Below are 24876 nucleotides of genomic sequence, written 5' to 3' on the forward strand. Positions count from 1 at the left end.
TTCTCTCATCAACGAACGACATTTTTTTGCTTGTTTTTGACACCCTTTAATATCTATTGTGTACTTCCTGTCAGGAGATTGGCATTTCATTACTTGGTGAAATGTGTTAAAGGAAAGTGAAATTACACCACCAATATAATACGAATCTATACACAACTCTGCTTGATGGAGTCTAATAAAATATTAGAGTAGAGAAATACAAACCCTAGTTGTAGATCAAACTCTTTGATCTTCTTGAAAGCTTCAAACCCTAGATGGAGAACCACTTGAACTCTTTCGATGATGGAGAATCAAAACCAGGGCTTATACATGAGATGTATCTGTTGGTATTAAAATAGCAAATCAAAGTGATAGCGAAAGGTGGGATGGGAAGGTGATTTAAAAATATTAATACAGAGCCAGGATCAATACATATATGTATACATTAAATCGATGCAAATAAAAAAAAATAGAAGAATACCTCTTGATGCCTATCAAGTATCCATGCTATCTTTTTGTATAATCAAATGATCATCCAATCCAAGTATAGATTTGATTGAGACTCACATCGTAGTCTTCCAAGTCGATCCTCAAACACACAAGGACGTGTGTGGGAACGTGAGATGCAAATGTTTGATTTAGGCTCTCTAGATATTCTAAACTCATAAGATTTAGAGAGTTTGGAGAAGAGAGAAGGATTAGAGAGTTTTTCAATTTTTAGGCTTAGAAAATCAATCGAAAGATACGTCTGCTTATAAACCTAGAGATAATAAACTATTTATATCTCTTATTCAAAAATTGATCAGTCAAGATATTTTATTTAATTAATTATTTTAATCAAATTAAAACAATAATTAAATAAACATTAACCGTACTTTAACAGATTTAAATTTAAACAATTCAAATCCCAGGCACATGGTTATACCATGCACAGTGAGTGGCGTGTGGCACTATAATTGCTCCCCAATTTCAAAAAAATAAATATCAGTTAATTCACAATTAAATTTGAAATATTATTTTATACTAAGATAATATTAAACTCTCTATAATATTAATCCAAAACATGATTAATATTTATTTCAACAAACATAAAATTTTTCAAATAAAAAATAATTAGTCAAATAATTAATTAATTATACATAATTATCTCATCATTATCACTTAGCCCTGGAAAATTAATTCATTACAATATATTCATTTTCTCCATTAATCTTGCCTATGACACCAACACCTTTACCCTTCACAATGTATTACAAAGGCGACTCAGGGAACATGGACCTATAATATTAAGTTTCAATAAACCAGACTATTAATCAAACTCTTTAATTAAATAATCTTATTTATTAATTATATTATTACTCCACTATAGATATGAAATTGCACTCTTAGTAATGATTGAAATATATTTACAGAGTTATTTCTTCCTGTCCATTTATATAATCAATACATGTAGTTCTATCCTCCAATTATTTGTTCGTTAATTAGAGTTGGTCAAAGTTTACCATTTTACCCTTCTAATTGTCTCTTGTTCCTTAAGGGCCATTAATTCACTAGTGAATAATTAATCTACATTCATATTATTAATTTGAGATCAATAACTATTAAGTTATTGAATTAGCCTCTTACAACTCTCGGCCGTGGCGGTCAAGCAGCCGCATATGTACATATCGTCACCTAAGCTCTCCAACACAAGGATGGTCCATCTTTCTTTTCCCTTTACCTGCTCCACATAGTACCCGTGAGCCGAAGCCCAGCAAGAAAACTTAATATGCTCATGAACAGTAATAACATGTCATCAAATCATAAGGCACACGCCTAGCATATATAGCCCTAATCAAGCGGGCAAACAAATTCACGTAATGATGGGTATCCAAGATAAGGAATCTTGCCCTCCTGAGTTGATGACTATCAAGTCAATCTCAATCAGATAAGTGATTTAACACTGGTGGTTCCAGTAACCATACCGGGCTGATAGCCCTAAATAAAAGAGTGATAGTTGTAATAGTCACTAAGGTGGGTTCCGTTCCCTTTATAAATAAGTGATCCTTTCACTAGCTTAAACAGGATAGGTGCATGATGATTAGTCACCAACATAACCTTCCTCATGACCATAGAGTCATAACCATGGGATACTGCTACCTAGCCATGTGACAAACCGTCACCTAGGCTTTGGCCCTGGCTCTAAGTAACTAGTCTTAGACTAGACAAGCGCTTATAATTTTCAGGGATATTTGCGGCATAAGTACCCAATGTTTGGGTTTTGTACGCGACATAGACCCAATGTTTATTTTTAGTGGCAAAAGTACCCAAAGTCAGTAAAACTGTAATTCCGTCAGCCTCCTCCGTTAGGTTCCGTTTCGTGATGACTGGACCAACACGTGTCACTTCGTGATTGGTCCAACTCAATAATATTTTTAAAATAATTATGATTTGGACCAATAAAAACGTGACACGTGTCTGCCTAACGGAGGAGACTGACGAAATTACAGTTTTACTGACTTTGGGTACTTTTGCCACTAAAAATAAACATTGGGTCTATGCCGCGTACAAAACCCAAACATTGGGTACTTATGCCGCAATTATCCCTAATTTTCATCAACCTTTGGGTCAGTCCAGCATTAATGCTCCTAGAGTCATTCAACGCTGATATCGATTAGATCTAATCTTCAATCGGCCCTGCGTTCAAGACGCTTATGCCGTTCTCGGCTCTTAGGTCAGTGATACGCGACCAGTGCTGTCCCTGACTAGTCAGTGCCATACACAAGTAAGCAATGTTACCAAACATATATCATATGTCAAATATCCGACACAGGGCATTCAGCATGCTTACTTAACAATTGCTAGCACAATTATGATCATGCATAAACACAGAGGCTCAAGCTTTGAACAATCTCATACTCAATATTCACGGCATGCCATAATCACATGTTTCTCGTGCATCGCATGCATTACATTTAAACATCCAACATGCATCATGAATAACCATGCATGTCACATATACATAGGGTGCAGTTCTCTTACCTCTAGTTCGAGCGAGAATTAAAACAAGAACAACCCTTGAGAGCGATCGATCCTTAATCCTTTTACGGTCACCTAGTCATAACCAAATACAATCTCCAATTAATGAGAATCAACAAAGATAGGGTCTTGACCTAAACCCCACTCTCGGGAGCCTGAAATGTACCCACACGGTGAGTAGATTCGATCCCGGGCCTTAAGGATTGGAACCCCAAGCCAAAAACCCTTATAAAAACTCAAAACGGGATTCTGGAGAAACAGAGTAGCGCTGCTCAATAGCACCCCAGTTCTATACTCAGAACCCCAAACCACCCATCAACAATCCTGTGTAGCGCTATTGCGCCCTCTGATGGGCGATGTAGCGCTACCCCCAGCCAGATACTCCCCTGAAATCTCTACCTTCGACTCCTTCAATTCCAACTTGATTCCAATGCTTCCAAACCCCATTTTTGATGCCAAATGAACCCAAAAACCATCCTCACATGCCCCAAGCATCAAAACCACAAAAACTCTAGCCAAAACTCCAACCAATTCCCAACTTTCCAACTCAAAAACCAGCTGAAACTTAACTAAGAAAACAGAGTAAAAGCAAGAGTTCTAATGGCTAAAAACTCACCTCAATCTCAGCAACACACCCTCTTCAATGGTGGAGCATAACCCTAGCTTAACACAGCTTGGTTCCTTGGCTTGATTCCTCAAAAAGAGAGCTTGAAAATCCGAAGAGAAATGGGGAAGAAAACCATCGGGAGAGGAGGAGGAAATGGGACTCTGTTTTGGTAAGCTTCTACATCCTTAATGGATGATATAAATATTTAAGGGTGAAAAGACCTAAATTCCCTCAAGTCTAAAATAAAGCCTTAATAGCCACCAAGGGAAAAATCGTCCTTTCGCACATATTTTGTTAATCATAATTAACACCGTCCAATTCCCGCTATTCTCAATATTCTCAATTACCAATAAATAATATCATGTTACCCCTTAATTCTCGGTAATGTTCTAATCATTAAAATCACCCAAGACTCACCACGAGCCCCGAACTTAAACCTGTTATGACCAGACCGAACACTTGCATTTCATGATCGTCTCATGCCGAAAAGCTCGAACAAATACACATATAATGTGGTACCATTCATAACTCACCCACATGCATGAAAATACACAATCACGCCCTCAACAGGCCAAATTACCAAAATGCCCTTATACTTAAAATAAACCCATATGCATGCGTTTATCATCATATAATAATATAATTCACATAAACATGCACATGATCACTTAATAACATAATAAATCAATTATGGCCCTCCCGGCCTCCTAATCAAGGTCCTCAACCTTGAGAAATTTGGGGCATTACATATTGAGAAATGGTTAGTGGCACTTTGGTAACATGGGTAACTATAGGTAACTCTTGAGGATAGTTTCTTTAAGGGGAAAGTGGTATTCTTGTAGGAGATTAAGGAAAAATCTAGAATGCCCTTGAGGGTTAGCTAGAAACTAAGTTAGAAAGGAGGGAAATTGGGTCATTTGGCCTTAGGAGAAGATAATCTTGGCTGAGAAAAGTCATATATATTATTTACTCTTAGGCATAATCTGGATGTTTATGTTGGAAGTCTAGAGGAACCAAGAAGCAAGGAGAGAAAGGTGGAAGAGAGCTGAATATCCTTGAGGCTAAGGAAGGAATTCAAGGCTGAATTGAGGCAACTAGAATCAAGCATAGGCCAAGGTTAATCCGGAGGTAAAGCTTCATCTCTAAATTTTAGTTTTCTTGCAAGTTCTTCTAAAGTTTGGGTTGAATACTAAAAGTTGGGTTTTGGTTTAATAATTGTGAAAATCAGCTTGAGAATCAAAGAAATTAAGCTAGGAGTTGAGTTTGAAAGAAGCTCAGAGTTGAATTTCAGTCTGAGGTAAGAATTTTGTGCATCTTTGAAGTTGATTGCTGGTGTAGTTTAAGATTTCTGAAGGGTGGTTTAAGTTTTGTAAGTTCTGGTTTAAGTTCTATGAAGTTTTTAACCAATTTGTGAATCATGGGTTTAAATATGTGTATGGGATTGTTATTGATGTTTTTAGGTTGCCTTATGGTCTATTTGGGGTTTTTGATTTAATTTGGGACTTAGGTATGTCTTGGGGTTGATTTGGAAGAGTTTTGGCTCGGGAAAATGTTGGGGAAAAACCCAGATTTCTGGGTTCGCGTATGGGCGCCACGGCCCTGTTCTTTCGTGTCGCGGCACTAGGATGCATCAGGGGAATGGCACCATTCTGGGCGTCGCGGCCCCTATAGGGGGGGTGCCACGGCGCTAGGCCATTTCTGGGCAGGGGAAAATGTGATTTTGGGGTTTTGGTTCAGGGGGCTCGGGGGATGCTTCTGCTACCTTGTGGGGGGAAATGGGAGGTCCCGAGAGCTCGGGATTGGTTCTAGGAGATGATTATAAATTGGTTAGTAATGAGGGTGCTATGTTTGTGTTGTGACTAGGTGTTCAGCAAGGCTCGGGTTAGAGGACCGTGCTCGAGGTTTCAGTGCTCAAGAATCTTGGGACATAGGTAAGAAAACTGTTGCACCCATAGAGCAGGGCGAGGCCCCATAGCTGTGTTGCAGGGCACGGCCCTACATGATTATGTGCAGGGTATAGCCCATTGATTATGTTAACACATTTTTAAATGTTTGATTAATTATGCTATGTATGCAAATATGTGTATGATCGGCAAGAGCCGGGAACGGTTAAGGCCGATAACGGTAAGGGCCGAGAACGGCGAAGGCCGAGAGCAGCAAGGGGCCGGAAGCAGCGTTTAGCATGCGAAGTGTGAGTTGCCAGGGTAGGACCCTAAAGGATACCTGGGATATCCTTACTGTATAGACCATTAACCCAGGGCCTGGTAAAGCGCCTGGGACGGCTCGGCCATATATGTTTATCCTGTTGGCGGGTTTGTTATATGCTGAGTGAATTATATGCATATGTTATCTATTTGTGTGGGTTTTCTTGTTGGGCCTCGTCTCACGGGTGCTCTGTGGTGCAGGTAAGGGCAAGGGGAAGATCGGCCAACCATGAGTACGGAGAGCGTGAGGCGACACGTACATGTCTGGTCTGCCTGGCTGCCACGGCCAGGGGTATTTTTGGGAGATGTTTTGTACTAGATTCTATTTTGTCGTTTAGTCAACCTAAAGCACATTTTGATATGTAAATATTTATAAATAGTGTTTTGGGATCCCTAATGTAAAACACTTATAATTTTCAATGAATGATTACATTTTCAAATTATGTGATTTTAGTACTTCTTAGTTACACTTTTGAGCTAAATGCTTGGTTAGCAAGTTAAATGCACATTTTAAACTCACTTAGTAACGGCTCTAAGGTAGCAGGGCATTACACTAATAGTACCATTGTACACATTTTCATTTCCCTAGCCATTAATGGATGCTTGTGGCTTTCTCTAGTAGTAAAGGGAATTGTGATTGAACAAGCCTTGAAATTCACAAAGACAAGCACTTTCTTTATGAATTTCTTAGAGAAAACTTGTGATCTTCGAGACTAGAGAGAGATTTGAAAGTGTGATCAATACTTTCAATACTCTAAAAGACCCATTTTATAGTGTAGGCACCGTCATTAAGTCTAACCAATAGGATTAGAGCTTTTGAACACATCTTTTGAATCTTAAAATACGTAACTGTGGGGACCCTTCAAGCGATGCATTGCCTAACTATAGGCGATGCATCGCTTGATCACGTGTAATGTCTCATAGAGATTTCAAGCTTTGGGCGATGCATCACCCACAAGGAGGCGATGTAATGCTAGGTAGGTAGATCTAACTTTTCAAAAGTGACCTTAAAAACTTCCAAATGCTCCCAAACTTTTTGGGCATCCTTAGATACCTCAATGTATCACTTTGGACCCAAATTTAAAATTTTTACATGCCTACAACAAAAAGTGAAATTTCACATCTTCATTATGTGAAACCATTAGGATTTTACATCTAGCTTGAGTAATACAACTAAGGCTTTGTATTTTAACCAATCCTAATAAAGTGTAGACACTGTTCTTCGGCAACAGATAATTAAGAGAAGAAGAGAAAGAGATTAGTGCTAAAAGTAGAACCGTCACAGATAGGAAATCTTTGGGGAAAGAACTAGGTGACTCGAGACACATTTTTAAGTGGTTCGAAGGTTAAAACCCTTCTACTCCACTAGTCAATATTATTGATATTCTCTGGGTAATTGGTTTACAAAGTATATAGTTCTTCAAAGACTATTTTTTCCAACCCCTATCAACTCCCAGGGTCTCCATATTTATAGGAGAAGGCACCTGGAAGTTGGTAGGGAGGTCATCCCGTGACCTTACCATTTGTCATATCAAGTCTGTGATATTCATGATTAATTCCTAAACCTGACACACAAGTGTGGTCTAATCAGTATGGAAGGAGATAATGGGCCGCACAGCCCAATCCGTCCGTGGGTGTCTGATTATGCACGTTCTTGCTGCGTGTCCGAGAAGTCAGGGGGATATGGGACACGTGATGGCAGGAATATGCACGTTTATCTTGCGTGTTGTCTTCCCATAGGGTCAGAGCTTCCTGAGAAGCTCGCTACCGGAGCAGTTCATAACCCGACCTTATCCGTCCGTGGCCATCGGATGTTATTCCCAGCTCCTGGGGCAACAAGTGCGAGCTGGAAACAGGACCCCCTCGAGCTAGAAAGGGCCCGTCCTGGAAATAGAGCCTCCGGCCTGTGGGAGCCTCGGACTAAATCATGTTTAGTCCGAGGCTCGTCCTGCTAAACAGCCCGTGGGAAAACCAGGGCGTACATCTGCCCCCCAAGCTCCTGCTCGTGGTCTACGACGTCAGATATGGGAGACCATAGTAGGGGCTTTTAGACTTCCCCCACAACCCTTCGTATTCCATGCTTTTCGCAGGCGTCTGATACGTGGAACGCCATGGGTGGCGACGATACACTCTACGAGAACCGCATTAAATGGCCTAGCCTACTGTCCAGCCGTCGTTTCACATTTCGAGTGGAGGGTCTCCCAAGAGCCTTTTACACGTGATCCTTCCCTTGTATAAAAAGGGGGTGGTCATCCCACGCACAGGCCACCTTACCGTTCAAAATCTCTCAAATTTCCTTCTTTTCTCTTTGACCTTCCGAAGAACGAAACCCTCATTTCCATTGCTCTCATCTTCTCCGTTCACGAAGCTTAAGCGTACGAGTTCCTTCAAAGCCTTGGAGGCCACTGTACCAACGAAGCTCCTACCAGCGCAGCAACCTCGCTCACCATCTAACCATATACTGTAAGTCTTCTGTCCTTGTTTATTTTTTGAAAGCATGCCACTGTAGCATAGGTAAAAAAAATTTACTGTAGCCACATGCAGAGGTTTTCTGGGTCGCGCGGATATGGAGGGTGACAGCCCTTCTTAGATTAGGGCACACTTGCCATGGGACATCGTCTTAGAATATGGGTTCCATGGTTCTCTCTTAGGAACAATTTCTGGGTAGGACCCTTAGGAATTTTGGGTGCAAAAAACCGGGTAGCTTAGGGGATACGCCTCAAAAGCGGTTTTGCCACGCCTTGCCTGTTGAAACTTTCCCCCCAAGGCAATTTTTTACTCTGAGTCCTCTGACACACGAATTTCGAGTAATCTGGGATCTGTTGAGGGCATAGGCGCGTGTTCCTTGGGACGCGTGGCACCACTCTCCACGGGCTGGGCTTACCCCAGCTCGTGTACTTAATATTTGCTTCACTCTCCTGCTTGGGACGCCTTTTCTAAAGTGTTTTCTTTTGTTTGATAGGCGACCAGATGGCTCCAAAGAGAAATCTGCCACAGAAGAACGTGGGAAGTTCGTCTTCCCAACAGGATAAAGGAAAGGCGGTGGTGCCCAGCTCGCCAATTCCTCACTTTGGGCCGGCGGTGGAGAAGCAAGCCGAGGTGGCCCCTGACGCGTTTTTCGAGGCGGAGAGAATTGTCTCGAAGATAACCGACCAGGCAAAGAACACTAGCCCAAAAACTTGATGGACCCAAAACGGGTATGTTTTAAATATTTATACTCGCAAGCGCACGAATCGTATTTATAGAATAGTGTTCGTGTAAGCACGAGGTCGAACCCAAAGGAGTTGACTTAAATCAAAAGATAAAACTATTTTTATCAAAGTGAAATAAATTTCTAACCTAGTTCCAAAAATTGATGTGTTTTGTTTTAAAATAAAGAAAGAAAATACTAAAAAAAAATTAAAATAAATAAACTAAAAAGATTTGTTTTTAATAGTTATTTATAAAATTATTAAGATTTTAGAATCCACAAAATATAAATAATAATATTTATTAATATGTTGACTTCCCAATTTTTAGTGATAATTGAAATCAATCTAATTACCTTTTTTAAAACATTATACTTCCTTTAAGCTTTCTTTAATTCAAAAATATAGATTTTCCTTCACTTCAATAGTATAACTTCAAAGCATTAGTTGTGAATCAATTTAATGAAACTACAAAAAAAAATCAAATAATGTTATTTCTAAAGCAAAATATAGTATTTTTGTTCTAAGCATTGGATGTGAACAATTTAATGACACATCTTAATCAAAGAATACTATGTTTTTGCACAATTAAGAACCAAGTAAAATATGTTCTAACAATCTAAAATACATGATATTATAGATGAAAGAAATATTTAGAAGAAGAAAAATCATAAACTTTATTGCTCATTTTGGGAGGTCAACATAAAATAAACACTATATAGTTATATCTTGGTTCATCCTCCACCTTAATAATTTTAAGTAGATTAGAAACCCATAACTATTAAAAACAAAATAAAAATTACAACATAAATAGGAAAATTTGGAGGAGGAACCTCCAAATTATTCCTCTAAAAATACATAAAAACTAATCTAAGAAAAGAAAAAGATGGAGAGAATAGAGAGATGGAAGAAGTGGTGTAAGAGAAGGTGTGCTTGAAATGGTGAAATGAGACTCCTATTTATAGATAAATTCTTTGGTAAAGGATAACACTCCTATTGGTCTAAAAAAAAAGCACATGGATTCATGCTCAAAATTGTCATCTTTTCCTATAGTTACAAATCCAATGGTGGAGAAAGAAGCACATGGATTGATGACATGGCATTGTCAAGAATTGGATTGGGCCTTTCATTTTGGGCTTGATTTCTTCATTTCTTTATACCAACATTTTATCAACATTTCATTTGCCCCAACAAATACACCTACATAAAGAAATTAAACACACATAAATTAGTAACAACATAATTAAACAAAATAAATACAAAAAATAAATAAAAATACATAAAATCAAAATAAAACTAATAAATTCAAAATTACTTAAAAAATTGATAAATTAATTTAAAACTCAAGAACTAAGCAACAATTGGCTTATAAAATGTGGTAAAATAACTCTATTTTGTAGAGTTATCAGACATCGTCTTAGAATATGGGTTCCATGGTTCTCTCTTAGGAACAATTTCTGGGTAGGACCCTTAGGAATTTTGGGTGCAAAAAACCGGGTAGCTTAGGGGATACGCCTCAAAAGCGGTTTTGCCACGCCTTGCCTGTTGAAACTTTCCCCCCAAGGCAATTTTTTACTCTGAGTCCTCTGACACACGAATTTCGAGTAATCTGGGATCTGTTGAGGGCATAGGCGCGTGTTCCTTGGGACGCGTGGCACCACTCTCCACGGGCTGGGCTTACCCCAGCTCGTGTACTTAATATTTGCTTCACTCTCCTGCTTGGGACGCCTTTTCTAAAGTGTTTTCTTTTGTTCGATAGGCGACCAGATGGCTCCAAAGAGAAATCTGCCACAGAAGAACGTGGGAAGTTCGTCTTCCCAACAGGATAAAGGAAAGGCGGTGGTGCCCAGCTCGCCAATTCCTCACTTTGGGCCGGCGGTGGAGAAGCAAGCCGAGGTGGCCCCTGACGCGTTTTTCGAGGCGGAGAGAATTGTCTCGAAGATAACCGACCAGGCAAAGATCACTAAAATCTTCCTCAACCACAACATTCCCCTGGGGGTGGCCTCCGTGATCGCCCGACCTGCTGCGGATGGGGAGCGGAGCTGCACGCCGCTCGACGAGTCGTTCGCGGCCTGGAGCGGTGAACACTTCAAGGCAGGGGCCTTCCTCCCCCTGGATCAGTATTTTGCTGATTTTTTGAACTATGTGGGGTTGGCCCCATTTCAGCTCCCCCCCAACTCATACCGTCTGCTGGCGGGATTGAGGTATTTGTTCCAAAAGCATGAGTGGGAGGTCCCCACTCCGGCTGATATTCTATATTTCTTTTGCCTTAAAGCCAGCCCGGACCAGCGGGGGCGAGGCGACGGGTTCTATTATTTAACCCGCTTCCCTAACACAGCAGCCGTCATCAAGCTGCCGAGCCATCCAAACGACTTCAAAGACCAGTTTTTCATGTCAACTGGGTTCCGCAATTGCGACCATCACTACTTCAACCATCCTCGTAAGTGATCCTTGATTTAGCTCGCCTTTTAAAGGTTATCTTGTTTTAGCTCCTCCCTTATTCCACTTCTGATTTCAACCAACCTTGCAGCCATTTACGCGAGGACCGGAAAATCTGTGACCCTCGGGGGTCAATACGATACATTGGCGAACTTGCCCCCCAGTGAGAAAGACTACCGCGTGCTCGTGACGGACGAGACGATGGTATTCTGCAAGCTGATTTTCCCAAATCAGACTTTGAATTTGAAAAGGCCCCGGGGGCCTCCCCCAGCTCGCGACAACAGACCGATCGTCGCGGAGGAGGTCGCAGACGACGAAGGCGAGGAGGAAGGTGACGAAGTTCCTCTCGTGATAAACAGGAAGAGGACCTTGGAGGTTGCCCAAGGTATGGGCGAGGAGAGGGTCCAATCCGGAGCAGCCGCGGGTCCTTCCGGCCAAGGTAACCCTTACTTGTTTAAGAATGTAGATAGGGCCACTGCAGACCCCCGGCTGGTTAGGTTCAACCCTAGGCAGCTCGTCCATCGTCACCCCAGGAATCCGGACCTGGACACGCTCTTGCTTCACTGCATTGACCAGCTCGTGCTGGACAACCAAGAGAGTCGACCTAAGGGTACCGTAGTAGTAGATAATACCCTAGCCTTTAGGTCGGTCCTTTTTGAGGAGTACGGGACCAACTTGCGCACGTGGCCTGCGCTCCAGGGGGGCATCTATGCTCCGGGGATTAGGCAGTACGTAGGAGAGTCCAGTCCTGAGTCAGAGCCGGACCTAGAACCTGCGACAGATCGCGAGATAATCGTCTTAGGCTCCTCCAGCTCGGGGGGTAGGGCTCCCTTAGTATTTGCTTACTTATTGCCTTTGAAACTTTGGCCTCTATTTCTGCATGATTGCTACCTTGTAATAACCATGTTTTTTGTTCTTAGCAGAAGAGATGTCTCAGCCCGGAAATAGTCTACGGGGCGTTGTGTTCGGTGGGAACCCCCCAGCAGGGCCGAGGTTAAAGAGGCTCTGCGAGTCCAAGAGCTCGGCTGGGGCCTCCACCAAATCCCCGGCTAAGGAGAAGGAGAAAGCCCCGCCATCCCAGGTCGCGGGGGCGATCCTCCCTGTTGCCAGGACAGGGCTCATGCACCCGCCACCCTAACGATCTCCCTTAGCCGCCCAGGACGGGGTAACAGAGGTCGGGAATCTGGCCGCGGCAGCCCCGGATGTGCGTATCCCGGTCGACCCCCGGGCTTTGGAGAAGATGCCCGAAGCATTCTGGGGTACGGTGTATGAGTCGGCTAGCTACGCCGTCAGCCATTTATACAATATCAGGGAGAAGGAGCTCCGGGCCATCGAAACAACGAGCCCGGTCCGAGTTATAGAGTCTGCGGTGGACATGACCTTAACGGTAAAGTGCCCCCTTCTTTTGAGGCTTTAACACTCACACGCCGCCTTTTTCCTTCCAGTTTGTTAATTTAACATTCCTTTCTTGCAGGGCATTGCTGCCGCATACAGAGGCATTGCCAGGACCAAGGCCCAGCTCGAGGGTTTGGAAGCTGAGCGCCAGACCGCCCTCCAGGAGTCTCAGGAGGCGAGAGCCGCGCTGGCGGCCTCCAAAGCCGAGCTAGAGAAGATCCGCTCCGAGAACCAAGAGCTTAAAAACTCCCTGGCCGCATCGCGGACATATCGTGAGGCGGTGAAGACCGAGGCCCAGGCCTCCCAGGCCGCCCTGGAAGCCGAGCGGGTCGTCTCGGAGCAGTCCTTACAAGACCTGTTCTATCACTGCTGGTCCCACAATCCGGACGCGGACTTTTCTTTCATGCCGCCGGACCTCTGGGCGTTCTTGTTGCCGCAGCTCCAAGCCCGCCTAAATAAGGAGGTTCCTCCATCGGAGACTGGAGAGGCCTCTGTTGTGGCGGAGCAGGATGAGACCGCGACCTCCAAAGGGCCAACTGATGGGGCTTAGGATATTTCTCTTTTAAGTATTTTGAACTCTCTTTCTATTGTAATTCTCTTTTTTTTTTATGAACTTAGTTCGCGTCAACTTTTATCCGTATCCCGGGCTCTTTAAAGAAGAACCACGGTCAACAAATTTTAGTTAACTTCTAATTTTTTTGACCTGGTTAAGACCAGGAACTTATTTTGAAAAACTTAGTTCGCGTCAACTTTTATCCGTATCCCGGGCTCTTTAAAGAAGAACCACGGTCAACAAATTTTAGTTAACTTCTAAGTTTTTTGACCTGGTTAAGACCAGGAACTTATTTTGAAAAACTTAGTTCGCGTCAACTTTTATCCGTATCCCGGGCTCTTTAAAGAAGAACCACGGTCAACAAATTTTAGTTAACTTCTAAGTTTTTTGACCTGGTTAAGACCAGGAACTTATTTTGAAAAACTTAGTTCGCGTCAACTTTTATCCGTATCCCGGGCTCTTTAAAGAAGAACCACGGTCAACAAATTTTAGTTAACTTCTAAGTTTTTTGACCTGGTTAAGACCAGGATAGGACTTAGTTTGTGATAACTCTTATCCGTCGATAAAAATTAACACCTAAGTCGTTAAGGAGACCTGGTTATATCCAGGTACCATATGCCCCCCAAGTAACTGGGAAAGGGTCTTTCGTGGTTACTTTAAAATTACACTTGCAAATAACGAGAAACATTTGATTTTTATTTATACATGGAAAGTGACCTTCTAGGCCTTACAAATGGCTCATTGATAGTATTTCTTTAGGTGGATAGCATTCCAAGTCCGCGGGACCGCCCCTCCACCAAGTCGAGCTAACTTATAAGTTCCCTCTTTGATGACTTCGATGACCTGGTATGGTCCTTCCCAGCTTGGTCCCAAAACCCCATCTTTGGGATCTTTCCCGGCCAGGAAAACTCTCCTCAAGACCAAATCACCGACGCTAAAGGCACGTCTTTTGACCTTAGTGTTGAAGTAGCGAGTGATTTTCTGTTGATAATGGGCGAGCTGGAGTTGTGAATCCTCTCGCCTTTCATCCACTAAGTCTAAGGAGTGGCATAGGAGCTCGTGGTTCCCGTCTTGGTCGTAGGACCGGACCCTGTGTGACAGGACCTTCACCTCCACGGGGAGGACTGCTTCACTTCCAAAGGTTAGGGAGAAAGGAGTGTGACCCGTGGGAGTCCGATGTGAGGTCCTATAGGCCCACAGAACTTGGGGGAGCTGTTCTGGCTAGATCCCCTTTACCTCATCTAGCCTCTTCTTGAGGCTTGCCTTCAGAGTTTTATTGACAGCCTCGACCTGACCGTTCGCCTGGGGATAGGCCACGGACGAGAAGCTTTTCACAATTCTGTGCCTTTCGCAAAATTCGGTGAACAGATCACTTTTTCGATGTTATTGTCGCCAACGGTTCTGCTTCGGCCCACTTGGTGAAGTAGTTAATGGCTACCACGGCGTAACGGACCCCGCCCTTTCCGGTGGGCAGGGCGCCTATTAGATCTATCCCCCAAACGGCAAATGGCCAGGGAGATGAAATCATTTTTAGCTCGGGCAACCGCCGCGAACCGCTGACACTTGTCGCACTTTTTTACATATGAGATCGAGTCTTTGGACAGAGTCGGCCAATAATAACCTTGCCGGAGGATCTTCAAGGCCAGGCTTTGCCCCCCAGTGTGATCCCCGATGAATCCGTCATGAACTTCTTGCAAGATGGCCTTCGCTTCACTTGGAAGAACGCACCGGAGGAGAGGTAAGGAATGCCCACGTCGGTACAACACCCCCTCGACTAGCGTATACCTCAGAGCTTGATAAAGGACTCGTCGTGCGTCGTTGCGCCCTTCGGGTAACTTACCCTCGACGAGATACTCAATAAGGGGAGTTATCCAGGTCGGCCTGATGTCAATCATTTCAATATCTGCTCGATCTCCATCTATGCTAGGTTTCTCCAAGAACTCAACTAGCACCAACCCCAGGGTTTCTGTCTCTCCCGAGGTGTCGAGCTTGGCGAGAGCATCTGCGTTGGCGTTCTACTCCCGAGGTATCTGTTCGATCGATCCCCGCCCAAACGCAGACATTTCAGACTTTACCTTTGCCCAATAGGCGGCCATCTTAGGACCCCGCGCCTGATACTCGCCTAGAACCTGATTCACCACGAGCTGGGAGTCGCTGAAGCATTGGACAGAGCTCACCTTTAGCTCACTAGCTATCTTAAGTCCAGCTAACAAGGCCTCGTACTCTGCCTCGTTGTTAGATGCCTTGAACCCAAACCTTAGCGCCGAGTGGAATCTATGCCCCTCTGGGGATATCAGAATGATTCCGGCCCCGGAGCCGTTCTCGTTAGATGAGCCATCAACGAAGATCTTCCATGATGAACCTGAGGAGGCGAGCTGATGTGAGTCTTCTGATGGGATCTCATGGAATCCCGCGCATTCTGCCACGAATTCGGCCAAGGCTTGACTTTTTATGGTAGTTCGGGGAGTATAGAAAATCTCGAACTGACTGAGTTCGACCGCCCACTTTAGCAAGCGTCCTGAGGCTTCAGGCTTTTGCAAAACCTGCCTTAGAGGCTGATCGGTCATGACGTGTACAGAGTGGGAATGGAAGTATGGCCTGAGTTTTCGCGAGGCCGTGATTAGGCAGAACGCCAGTTTTTCCATCGAGGGGTACCTTGACTCAGCTCCGAGGAGTCTCTTGCTGATGTAATAAACCGGTTTCTGAGTCTGGTCCTCTTCTCGCACCAGAACGGCACTAGCTGCGTCCTCAGTTACGGCCATGTAGAGGAAAAGAGGTTCTCCTACCTTGGGCTTTGATAGCACAGGTGGTTCAGCCAGGTGCGCTTTTAGGTCGAGGAATGCGCCTTCGCATTCTACTGTCCATTTGAACTTCTTGTTTCCCCGGAGCAGGTTGTAGAAGGGCAGGCACTTGTCGGTCGATTTGGAAATGAACCGGTTCAGTGCTGCCACTCTTCCTGTGAGGCCTTGGACATCTTTCCGTGACCTGGGGGAAGGAAGCTCGAGCAGTGACCTGATCTTGTCGGGGTTTGCCTCGATTCCTCGGGTATTGACTATGAAACCCAAGAATTTCCCCGATGCGACACCGAAAGTGCACTTCTGAGGATTGAGCCTCATGCCATATTCTCGCAGTATGTTAAAGCATTCTTCCAGATCGGTGACATGGTTGCTGGAAATTTTAGACTTGACAAGCATATCATCAACGTACACTTCCATGTTTTTCCCGATCTGGTCCGCGAACATTCTATTTACCAGCCTTTGGTAGGTAGCCCCGGCATTCTTAAGACCAAACGGCATGACCTTATAGCAATAGACGTTAGTCGGGGTCATGAAGCTGGTATGTTCCTGATCTGCTGGATTCATCGCGATCTGATTGTAGCCTGAGTACGCGTCCATGAAGGACATAAGCTCGTGCCCCGCCGTGGCATCCACCAGCTGATCGATCCTTGGTAATGGAAAGCAATCCTTGGGGCAGGCTTTATTCAGGTCGGAAAAGTCGATACAGGTCCGCCACTTCCCATTGGGCTTTGGAACTAACACGGGATTGGCAACCCAAACGGGAAATTTGGCTTCGCGGATAAAGCCACATTTTTTGAGCCGGGCCACTTCTTCTTCAAGGGCTTCGGCTCGGGTTGTCCCTAAACGCCTTTGCTTTTGAGACTTTGCATTGACGCTTTTGTCTAGGTGGAGCGTGTGCATGATTACGCTCGGACTGATCCCTATCATGTCCTCGTGCGACCATGCGAATACGTCCAGGTTCTTCTTCAGAAACGTAGTTAGCTCCGCCTTTCTTCCATCGCAGAGGTTCTTTCCGATCTTAACCGTTCGTGACGGGTTTTGTTCATCGATGCTTACCTCCTCGAGCTCTTCAATAGCTTGGAGCTCGGACCTGTCCTCGCCTACTCGGGGGTCAATGTCCTCGCTTAGGGTGAGCTTTTCGCCTTCGGGAATCCGAGGTTTTTCAATCTCGGGGGCCGCCTTAGGTCCCCGAGATTCCTCTTCGCCCTGAACGGCCATCGTCACCTGCCCGGGTTTAGATTTTCCCTTCATGGAAATGCTGTAGCATTCCCTGGCAGCGAGCTGATCGCCCTTGATAGTGCAGATCCCTGTTGAAGTAGGAAATTTCATGGCGAGGTGCCGGACGGAAGTGATAGCCTCGAAAGCAATGAGTGTTGGTCGGCCCAAAATGGCGTTGTAAGCAGCGGAGCAGTCAATGACTACGAATTCGAGTAGTTTGGACACTGTTCGGGACTCGTCTCCAAGGGTGATCACTAGCTCAATCTTCCCTATCGCTGCTGATCCTTCTCCTGAAAAACCATACAGCATCATCGAGATTGCCTTGAGCTCGGAGACGGTCAGACCCATTTTTTCTAAGGTGGACCGGAATAGGAGGTTCACCGAGCTCCCATTGTCTACTAACACTCTCCTTACTCTCTGGTTGGCGAGCTGGACTGCTACGACCAAGGGATCGTTATGAGGGAACTGGACATGGCTTGCGTCTCCCTCCGCGAAGATAATCGGTTGTTTCTCTAATCTTTGTTGTTTTGATTGACGCTGTTCCGGGACGAACTCCACTCCATTGTGGGCCTTCAACTCATTCACATACCTCTTCTGGGCGCCTCTACTCGTGCCAGCCATGTGTGGTCCTCCAGAGATGGTGGAAATCTCTCCCTCGACCACGGGGGGAAGGACGTCTTGATCTACCCGAGGTCCAGGTTGACTGGCTGGGATCTCCGGAGCGGGTCGACTTGTCGGGACCCTGTTCCGCGAGTATTGTGCCAACGGACCTGCTCGGATGAGAGTCTCGATTTCATCTTTGAGGTGCCTGCAGTCGTCGGTATTGTGCCCGACGTCGTTATGAAAACGGAAGAATTTGGAAGCGTCTCTCTTTCCCTTAGGGTGTTTTATTGGCTCCGGCCTTTTCCAGGGGACTCGCGTAGCGTTGGCCAGGAAAATATTCTCTCTGGTCTGGGTGAGCTCGATATACGTTGTGAACACGGGCTTGAATTTATCCGCGGACTTATTCTTCTTTTGACGGTGCTGGCTGTTTTCACCATTTCCTTTTCTTTTGCCGCCACCGGTCTGGTTACTCTGCGCGACGTCGGGAGTCGCCACTACAATCTCTGTTCCCGCCCCAGCGGGCTTCTCGAGGACCTGGCTGGTCCCTGCAGCTGAAGCTTTAGCTTCTTCCAAGTTTATCCACTCTTGGGCTCTGTTAAGGAATTCACTAACCGAGCTGACCCCCCTCCTTTGAATATCCTTCCACAGATCTCCGCCTACTAGGATCCCGGTCCTCATAGCCATGAGTTTGGAGCTGTCGTCGGCGTCTCTGGCTCGAGCAGCGACATTTGCAAATCTGCTCAAGTAGGCTTTTAGCGTCTCTCCAGGTTGCTGCCTCACGTTAGCTAGGGAGTCGGCCTGGACCCTGGCGGCCTGAGAGGCGCGGAATGCCCTCTTGAAGTCAGCCGAAAAGGTCTTCCAAGAGCTGATTGACTGCCTTTTACTTTGCTTGAACCACTGCCTGGCAGGTCCAGTTAGGGTGGAAGGAAAGATCAAGCAACGAAGCTCTGGTCCGATGTTATGAGCCATCATTAGGGTGTTGAACATCCCTAAGTGGTCAGATGGGTCTCCATCCCCGTTGAACTTTGACAAGTGGGGCATACGAAAGCCAGAAGGGTATGCCGTTGCTGCTATATTGGGGGCGAAGAGTTCCATCTCATCCCCTGAATCATATTCGTCTTTTTCTTTTTCCGACTGGAGCTTCTTCATCAGCTCCTCCATCTGAGTTAGGCGCTATAGGGTTTTGTCCTCAGATCCTGGGTTATTCCGGGGCTGTTCAACAGCTCCGGACCCGTTGTACATATTAGGCGGGTTGTTGCCCCTCCTATCTTGAGATAGGTCATTTGGGGCATTCTCGTCGTTACGTACTTCGGATCGGACCCCAACTGAGCGGGCCTGGCTACCATCCCTAACTCGATCCTCTCTGTGAGAGTTGAGGCGATCTCGAAGGTCGCCTCCCTGGGAAGTATGGTGACTTTGTGCTGAACTCAGTCGCTGGCGCAGGTCTCCTCCCGAAAGATCACTCCGTGCACTGCCGGTCCAGTGACTCCTGCTGGACAGACTCGGAGGGCGTCTTTGGCGGCCATGACCTGATCCTTCCTCCGGCACCCTGCTTAGTCGGGAAGGCCCGGCCGATGGCGGGTCTCTCCTACTATTTCCGTAGGTCGGGACGTCTCGGACGGGCTGAGGAGACGGATATCTGATGGGAGAAGGAGGATGCCTGACCGGAGAGGCGATCCTAGTGCCGTTCGGACGGACTAAATTTGGTGGGGGCCTCTCGGCCCTGCCGGCTTGCTGGCTTCGCGCTGGGCGATCTTGACGAGGAACTAGACGTTCTTCGGGGACGGGCTGACGTCTCCGGATCTCCTCGGCCCTTCTTTGGGAATTTCCTCGATCTCTTCTGGGCGTCCTCGAGGAAGGCTGAGAGCTAGGGGTTGACGTCCTAACCAAACAGCTGTACTGCTGCTGTTCGGTCCAAGGCATTTCCCTGAAGTTCGCCTCTTGATGGTGTGGTGAAGGGGTGGAGTTGGCTGCAGGGAGTCTACCCGAACGGCTATGCCTGGATCGATTACTCCGGCGAGAATTAGAAGCCTCGCCTTGCCTCTCTCCAACGTTACCTTTGGTTGTGAGAGGGGGTAGTCGACTCAGAATATCCTGGATTTGCTGACCGGCTGCTGCTAACTGGCTCCTCAGCTGAGCATTCTCCATCTCCACCGCAGTGTAATAACTTGGATTCGGATTAGGCGGCCGGGGCGCTGAACTACCAGTGTCGTCTTGGCCCGCCGGCTGCTTCCCTGGCCTCTGCTGGACTTCAGGAACTTGCTCATCAGGGAGGGCAACATGGCGGGCCTCCTGCCCATCATGCTGTTCTGTCTCGTTGCCATGTTTGGATCGAGTGGTCACCATAGTTGTATGTTTGTGGTAGTACTAATCGGACTTGCTCTCAATGAAAGCACCAAACTGTTGACGCGGTTCTTCGGCAACAGATAATTAAGAGAAGAAGAGAAAGAGATTAGTACTAAAAGTAGAACCGTCACAGATAGGAAATCTTTGGGGAAAGAACTAGGTGACTCGAGACACGTTTTTAAGTGGTTCGAAGGTTAAAATCCTTCTACTCCACTAGTCAATATTATTGATATTCTCTGGGTAATTGGTTTACAAAGTATATAGTTCTTCAAAGACTATTTTTTCCAACCCCTATCAACTCCCAGGGTCTCCATATTTATAGGAGAAGGCACCTGGAAGTTGGTAGGGAGGTCATCCCGTGACCTTACCATTTGTCATATCAAGTCTGTGATATTCATGATTAATTCCTAAACCTGACACACAAGTGTGGTCTAATCAGTATGGAAGGAGATAATGGGCCGCACGGCCCAATCCGTCCGTGGGTGTCTGATTATGCACGTTCCTGCTGCGTGTCCGAGAAGTCAGGGGGATATGGGACACGTGATGGCAGGAATATGCACGTTTATCTTGCATGTTGTCTTCCCATAGGGTCGGAGCTTCCTGAGAAGCTCGCTACCGGAGCAGTTCATAACCCGAGCTTATCCGTCCGTGGCCGTCGGATGTTATTCCCAGCTCCTGGGGAAACAAGTGCGAGCTGGAAACAGGACCCCCTCGAGCTAGAAAGGGCCCGTCCTGGAAATAGAGCCTCCGGCCTGTGGGAGCCTCGGACTAAATCATGTTTAGTCCGAGGCTCGTCCTGCTAAACAGCCCGTGGGAAAACCAGGGCGTACAGCTAGGTAGGTAGATCTAACTTTTCAAAAGTGACCTTAAAAACTTCCAAATGCTCCCAAACTTTTTGGGCATCCTTAGATACCTCAATGTATCACTTTGGACCCAAATTTAAAATTTTTACATGCCTACAACAAAAAGTGAAATTTCACATCTTCATTATGTGAAACCATTAGGATTTTACATCTAGCTTGAGTAATACAACTAAGGCTTTGTATTTTAACCAATCCTAACAAAGTGTAGACACTACTCCTTGCATCCTATGAACCCCTCCTCTGCCCATGATTGCATTGTACCTCGATTGTGTGTCTACCACAATGAAATCTACCTTGAGGGTTTGTTGTATTGATATACAATCAAGTCCCCCGCGGGTATACCTTTGAACTAATGAATTATAGTATTGGTATGGTGGATGGCCTAATCCTAGACTCATCAATGTACATCTTTTCTAGGGCCTCAAGAAACAATATATATGCACTGCTCCCTCCATCGACTAATACTTTCCCCAACTGGCAATCTTCGACCTGTAATCGACTCACTAGAGAATCATCATGGGGCAAGCCAACTTTCTTCAAATCTTCTTCGTTGAAGGTGATTGGTGCAACTGGGAAATTATCTTGCGGCATGATGAAGTTTACTTCATTATGCAAATACCTCATCCTTTTCACTTGCTCTATTATTCTTTTTTCCATGTTTGTTAGATTTTCCTTTTCTAATGGCGGTTTCCCAAAACCCAATATCATGGGATTCTGCTTCAAACTTGCTTCCCATTTACCGATAGGGTGGGGTTTTGTTCTGCAGAAGCTAGCGCTACACTCGTAGAGAGCTCTGCAAAGGTTCCAGTGATTAAGGCCTACAACTTCATCGCTTTCTTCACATACTACATTAGACCTCCTAATCGCATCATGTGTTGGATCTGATTGTACAGAGCTCTGCACGCGTTAGTTACATGGCCCAATCCTTGTGGAATATATAGTATTATTCTTGTCTCGCCTTTCTAATGGTGAAGTAATCTTGTTTGGTTCCCTCCAAATAGGTTTCTCTTTCTTCTCATACTAAATATGTTCAATAGAAGTGGTGTATTCAATCTTTGGGTAGTCAATTCTCGACCTCTTATCAGACTTCAAATTTTAATTGTACCCTGACCTCTATGAGAATTCTCCTATTCTCTTAATGCCCGCGTCTCCTCTCAGAGGATTAATCGCTACTGGAGTAGAGATCAGTGCAGCTCTCTTCACTTCTTCTTCTTTTTTAATTTTCAATATTCGAAACAGACCTTCTACTTTGATTTGTATGCCTATCAAATCTCGAGACGATTGCAAATAGAGCTGCTCACACAAAAATGATTCCTTCTAAAAGCTTTCTTGAAATAGTCTTGTAGTCATCCTCTTATCCACATTGCTGATCTAATGCACCAACTTCATATATCTCTTCAGATAAGCTTTCAAATGTTCACTGATTCCCTACTTGATGCATCGTCTTCTGAGTCTATGTGTTTCCTCCATACTGTAACACAAACTGATCACCTGATTCCTAGAAAGAATTAATGGACTTTGGTTTTAGTTGCCTAAAACACAACAATGTCGGCTTCGTTAGGGTGGTGGAGAATACTTTGCAACGAATTGCCTCGTTCTCAATTTCCATAGCCATTTTATGCTGGAACGGTAGGATATGATCAACGAATTTGAACTTTCGTCGAACAAAGTGATGCTTGGGAGGAAAAATTCTCCTGCATGTGATTCCCTGCCTAATGGCAGAGTTTGTTATTTATAGAGGAAAATAAATAGAGGTTTTAGAATGACTCATTGTCATTAGTCCACACGTCTCCTTCAAGATTTCTATTTCCTGCTCATTTTTACAAACATTCTCCCGCCTCGCAGAGGTCTCCGCCTCTACCTCTTTCAACTCTATTCTGTCATGAACCTTCAACTATGAGCACCTTTATTGAAACTTGCGTTTTTTCCATGTTCCTGAAAGCAACGTAGTCTAAAGCATAACAATATTAATCACATGGGCATGCCCTCACACTAGCATATTAAACCCAACTTATTTTAACAACTCTAGTTTAAACCCCAATCCCAAACTTCCACAGGCCGGGACGAACTTAAGATTGAATCTTAAAGTGTGCATTTATATAAAATTTAAGAAGGAATATAAAGGAAAAAATAAAATTGTAAGAGGAACTTAGATGACATTTGGTTGGGGTAATGAAATGAAATGAATTTTTTTTTCTATTCCTTTATTTAGTTTTTTTTATAAAGTATTGGAATGATTTTTCCATCATTTTGGTGGAATGACCATTTCTTCCAAAAGTCAGAAAAAAAAAGGTCATTCCTATACATAAATAAAAAAAATTATTAACTTTATTATTTTTTTTTACTCATATTAAATTTTATTTCATTCTATTTCTATTCTTATTATTATTTTCATTAGTATTCCATTGTTATTACCCTCAACCAAACGTACCCTAGTGTAAAAAATGTGAATGTTTAAGATAATACACATATATAATCTTTTTTATGCATTTCAAATATAAAAAGAAATACAAATGGATGAGAAAAGGGGAGAGAGAAACTAATTAAAATGTTTAAATTATAAAAAAAAAATGTACTATAGTTATAGAGAATTAATGTAGGAAAAATGTAAATTTTGTGTATTTCATAAAATAGGACGATGTAAATTTTGAAAGAATAAGAAAAAAAAAATTCATGGGTTGCTTGAACATAATCATAAGATTAGAATTAATGGCTTGATTATTTTAATTATGACATAATATATATGTAAGATGTTATGGGAAAAGTCATAATAGGAACTTTAATGGTGTGAAAAAGATTGAGGACGAAACCAAACATCAAAGTTGAATGATTTACATTCATAGCATATTGATGGAACTTATTCTAATTAATTGACATGTGTAACATCAATGACATGATCAATCAATGTAATGTATATGGTTTTCTTAGTCAACACACCAATACCAGCAGCTCATACCTTATGACCTAACTAAGGTTGCCACATGTACGGGGTTCCGTCTAAACTTAAGGATAATGTCTTCTGGTTGTCTCTTCTTTCCGAGCCACCAAATCCTTTACAACTTATAACTTCAAACCAAAACCAAATAGCACTTTTATCTTGCAATTCGTTTTAATGTTTTTTTTTTTTTTGGAATATTTTCAATCGTCATCTATTTTTAAATAATTATGTTTACAAAAATTTCAATACCAAACTTTCAATCAAAAAAAATAAAATCCGGAACAAGTAGCTACTGAACTTACAAATACAAAATTGAAAAAAAAAAATCTTTTTTTTATATATATCTCTTCTATATAATAAATGTGTAAATATTTTAATAATTTTTTATTTTTTTAATATTAACTTTAATGGAATATTTTTATATTTAACAGAATATTATTATATTTAACGCTAGTTTGTAAACACTTAAACTTAAATAAAATAAATAATTAAAAAATGAAAATATGCTATTTTTGATATATTTTACAATAATAATTATTTTAAAATAATAAATAATTAAATAAATTAAAATATATTATTTTTGAGATATTTAACAAAATGATAATTATTTAAAAATAATAAAAGAGTACGTTTTATAACTTAAATAAAATTTAATTAAACTTAAACTCACTTATTTGAATAATATCATTTTAAATGCATAATATAATCTACTGTGAATTAGTAACAA

Source organism: Humulus lupulus, chromosome 8 (genome assembly GCF_963169125.1).
Source record: "Humulus lupulus chromosome 8, drHumLupu1.1, whole genome shotgun sequence".
Taxonomy (NCBI): Eukaryota; Viridiplantae; Streptophyta; class Magnoliopsida; order Rosales; family Cannabaceae; genus Humulus; species Humulus lupulus.